The sequence below is a fragment of the Giraffa tippelskirchi genome, chromosome 6 (assembly GCF_054371585.1).
Source record: "Giraffa tippelskirchi isolate mGirTip1 chromosome 6, T2T-mGirTip1v1.2.pri, whole genome shotgun sequence".
Taxonomy (NCBI): Eukaryota; Metazoa; Chordata; class Mammalia; order Artiodactyla; family Giraffidae; genus Giraffa; species Giraffa tippelskirchi.
The window spans coordinates 35637477-35642322 of record NC_137280.1 but is presented as its reverse complement, the minus strand read 5'-3'; the positions used below and the strand labels follow the sequence as shown (position 1 = coordinate 35642322).

The 4846-nt window shown below is 44.7% G+C and overlaps 1 pseudogene; it reads left to right on the top strand.

The window, feature by feature from the left end:
• Positions 1-3750: 3750 nt before the first annotated feature.
• LOC145510765 (peptidyl-prolyl cis-trans isomerase A-like) lies at positions 3751-4282 on the top strand (annotated as a pseudogene).
• The last annotated feature ends 564 nt before the right edge of the window (positions 4283-4846 follow it).

Below are 4846 nucleotides of genomic sequence, written 5' to 3'. Positions count from 1 at the left end.
AGGAAAAGCATTTCCTGGTGTTGACGATCCTCCAAAATACCTGCTAAAAATGCGGAAGGACTAGGAAGCTGATATCTGTGCTGGGATCTAAGTCTCTGGCTGAGCTGTGTACCTCTGCACAGAATGAAAGGTGACAGAAGTGTTGTGGGGATTTTATAGAACTCGAAAGTACATGCAATTCTTCTGAAGGCTTGCTGATTACTCTCAGCGCATTGTGTTTTCATTTTGATCTCTGGAAAATATCAGGAACAAGGAAAGAACTTCCCACCCCCACCCCGCCAACCCCCGGCTCCATAGGAAAAACAGTATTGAAATAATACAAACATCTTGGATCGACCCTCTTTTGAAAGTAAGAAATGCCTCACCCTCCCAGCAGGCCCAAAGTCTGCACAGTTTGTCCGCCAAGAGAGTGAGATTTGGCAGCACTCCCTGTAAACTTCAACCGCAGGAGGCCTCTGATTGAATTGAAATTGTTTCCTCCGGTCAGATTTTGTTGGTGGTACACCCGCCTCAGGATGTGAATTCATCATGTTTGCTGTGGGGTGAGATTGGGGCAGTTGGAAAGGGCACAAGAGAGTGAATGTGAGTATTGATGTGTGTGTGTGTGTGTGTGTGTAGGTGGGTGTACCCATTTATTCCCTAATGTCACTAATAAAGACATTGACACTACCCAAAAGAATTCTGGAAGATTTGGTACACTCTGACTTAACTTCAATATCTTTTAAAGTGATTCGAATTTTATTAACAGGAGTAAGGAAATTGGAAAATGGAAATGGCAAACTGGCAGTAAATTTTGCACAAGTCATTAACCCGGCCTCCACTGATGGCACACACATACTTACAACCTTTGGGGAGCAAGCAACGGGCAGATCCATCCTCTGGCTTCATAGGTATGGAGGGAATGGGGGAAGGAAGCAGGTTTGGGCTGTAAGAAAATTTCACCTTGACATTTAGTGGGCCAGCATCTTGCCTTGTTCTTTTTCAAAGGAAATCTGACCATCTAAATGAGGTCACTCTTTCTTTTACTGTGGTCGAAAACATATAACTTAAATTTGACATCTTAACCATGTTTAAGTGTGTAGAAGTACAACTTCTATTGTGAAACAAATCTCTAGAGCTTTTAAATCTTGTAACACTGAAACTCTACACCCTCCTAATTCCTCCTTCCTCCTCCCATTGGCCCTTGGCAACCACCCTTTTTCTTTCTCTTTCTGTGATTTTGACTACTCTAGGTGCTTCACATAGGTGGAATCATGTATTTGTCCTTTCTCTGCTGGCTTATTACACTTGGCATAATATCCTCAAGGTTCAACTGTGTCACACGTATGATAGGGTTTCCATTCTTTTTAAGATTACAAAATGTGTGCACTACATTTTCTTTATCCATTTGGATGTCAATAGACATTTGGGTTGTTTCCATCTCTTGGCTATCATGAATAATGTTGCAATAAACACCGATGTGTAAATTGGTGTTACACATTTACACCAAATATGTAAATATCTCTTTAAGGTTGTGCTTTGAGTATTTTGGGATATAAATTTAGAGATGGGATTGCTGGAACTCCTGGTAGTTCTATTTTGAGCTTTTAGAGGAACCTCCATAATACTTTCCATAGTGGCTGCTTCCTTTTTCATTCCCACCAAGAGTGCATAAGACTTCCAACGTCTTCACGTCCTTGTCAACACTTGTTATTTTCTGTTCTTTTGATGGTAGTCATGCTGATGGGCGAGAGGTGATATCTTATGATAGTTCTGATTAGGAATCTCTATTTTACATGAGTGATGTTCAGGGAACATTGGTGATGGACAGGGAAGCCTGGAGTGCTACAGTCCATGGGGTCAAAGAGTCAGACATGACTGAGTGACTGAATTGAACTTATTTTACATGAAGAAACTGAAGCTGTTATTGGAGGGGTGGGAAAGATTTTCTTTCTGTTCACTAGATCTAGGACTTGACCTTCTATGTTGGAAAATGTGCTAGCCTAATTCTATCCTCATGGTGCTCCCATGATGGGCTTCTAACAAGTGCTCCCAGAGTCTGAGCAGTGCACTAGGAAGTAATTGAAGCCACAGGACAAAGATACAAAGGCAGAAGAGATACCAGTTCATCAGTCCTGGTCAACAGTAAGTAATTTAAAGCACTGTTCTTATATCATAACAAGTGCAAATATATTACAAAAATTACATAACATTTATGTACAATTTGAGAGACAAAGCACAAGACTTTGTGGAACTTTCTGGAAACATCTCTGTGGGCTGCTCTAAGCCATAATATCCAGGACAATCCTGGGAGATGCACGCTCTCTCTTCGCTGCCACTAGAGAACTGAAGGGAAGGTTTGAAAAGCATTAACATAGTCCGCAGAGCCCCATGAACATGTTTTTCTTTTCTTATTTGGTCAGAGAATCTTGAGGGTGGAAAAAAAATTACAGAACATCTGAACCCCTACTGTTATCTTACAAATGAGAAAAGAAGGGCCCCCAGAGGTGAAGGCGGTGCCCAGGTTCCCACCGCAGTGCTTCCTCCTCCTCCAGCCAACGTGGATGCGCCTGATGACGGCTTAGAGGATTTCAGTTGCTCAGAGAAAAATCATAGGCGTAGAGGGACCACAGAAGTGCTCACGCTGCATCTTATATATGCAAAGGAAAAGCATGTTTTTTGTTTTGTTTTGTTTTGTTTTGGTCTGCATTTGATTTGATTTGGTCCCACTGGCTAGTTTGTGAGAAAACAATAGCGAAATCTCCGTCTTGAGCTTTAATCCAATGTAATACACTTAGCTCCTTAGGCGATGCTCAGCCTCTGCCTTTATACTTCTCCTCCCTCGATCCTCTCCAGAAGGCTAGGTGTTCCAGGCAGCCCAGTGACCTCACAGAGGTCTGGTGACTGGGTCTGAGGACTGACCTGCTGCTCTCTGGACCAGCTGCAGACTGGCTCTTTTGAACTCCTCTGGGAATCTTTGGCTTGAGCGGTTTCTGATTGTTCAGCTGGTGTCTGTCGCTAGCATCCTGCCGCTGATAAACTCGCAGTCTCTTCTTCGTCAGCCCATTCAGGGCAGGGGGCCCCTCCCGCTGACTTGGCCTCCCTGTGGCTTTACTCGGTGATTGGCCCCTCTGAGTTTCTGCCCATCCTCCATCTGGCCCTCCGGCCCTCGCAGTCCCTGGCCCCACCCTGTCTCTGCTGTAAGGCCACCACACTCTCCCAGAGCTGGCCCTTGTGGATGCCCTCACGCCCAACATCCAGGTCCCATGCAGGCCACGGGCAGCTCCAGGAGGTGCTGAAGACCCTCTCTCCATCTAGACACACTGCTCTACCGGTTCTGTTTCTCTGGAGAACCTTAACTAATACAGAGCAGCCCACCAGGTTCCTCTGTCCATGGAATTCTCCGCGCAAGAATATTGGACTGGGTAACCATTCCCTTCTCCAGGAGGTCTTCCTGACCCAGGGATCAAACCTAGGTCTCCTGCCTTGCAGGCAGATTTTTTACCATCTGAGTCACTAGGGAAGCCCCCCTACAGAAGCCTACTAAATTCTTACTTGACCTGTGTAAGCAGAGCTGTTTTAGGTCAAGTAAACAAAAGTCTAACCTGAATCATAAAAACAGAGGGTCATAGTCCTTCAATCAGCTCTAAGACTTGAGCCAGTACACAGACCCAGAACCCCTCGAATGAAGGAGAGGCCAGCCCTGTTAAGAAAGGAGCCCGATAAGTCTGACAGATGTTGCTGCCCTGGAACCTCCCGTGCCAGTCAGCCATGGTCAACCCCACCACGTTCTTCAACACTGCCACCAATGGCGAGCCCTTAGATGGTGTCTCCTTAGAGGTAAGGGACCTGGAAACCAAGAAGTGACTGCTCATCCAATCCTTAAAGCTATGTTAACAGAATGGAGTTGTTTGCAGACAAAGGTCCAAAAACAGCAGAAAACTTTTGTGCTCTGAGTACTAGTTATAAAGGTTCCTGATTTCACAGAATAATTCCAGGATATATGTGCCAAGATGGCGAATTCACACACCATAATGGCACTGGTGGCAAGTCCATCTATGGGGAGAAATTTGATGGTAAGAATTTTGTCGTGGACATATGAGTCCTAGCATCCTGTCCATGGCAACATAAAGGGCTCCCAGTTTTTCATTTGCACTGCCATAACTGAATGGTTGGATGGCAAGCATGTGGTCTTTGACAAGGTGAAAGACAGCATGAATATTGTGGAAACCATGGAATGTTTGGGTCCAGGAATGGCAAGACCAACAAGAAGATCACCGCTGAGGACTGTGGACAAAGCTAATAAATTTTACTTGTGTTTTATCTTAACCACTAGACCACTGCTTCTGTAGCTCAGGAGAGCACACCTTCACCCCTATCTGCTCAAAATATCCTATGGTCTTTGTGCTCTCACTGTAGTTCTTTGGGTTCCATATTTTCCTTATCTCCCTCCAAGTTTAGCTGGATTGCAAAGTTTATGATTATGAAATAAAAACTTAACAAAAAAAGAAAGAGAGAACTCCAGTACACTGCTAAAAAGATGTACTGTTAACCTTTCTCCCAGTCTTTCCCAAAGGGACCTACAGTTTTATCAGGGCTACTATGCATTAGGCTTCCCTGGTGGCTCAGATGGCAAAGGGTCTGCCTGCAATGCAGGAGATCCGGGTTCAATCCCTAGGTTGGGAAGATCCCCTGGAGGAGGAAATGGCAACCTACTCCAGTATTCTTGCCTGGAAAATCCCATGGACAGAGGAGCCTGGTAGGCCACAGTCCAAGGGGTTGCAAAGAGTCAGACACAACTGAGTGACTTCACTTTCTTTCTTTCTTTATGCATTAAGGAAAAAGAAATAATCAGAACTTTTAGGAA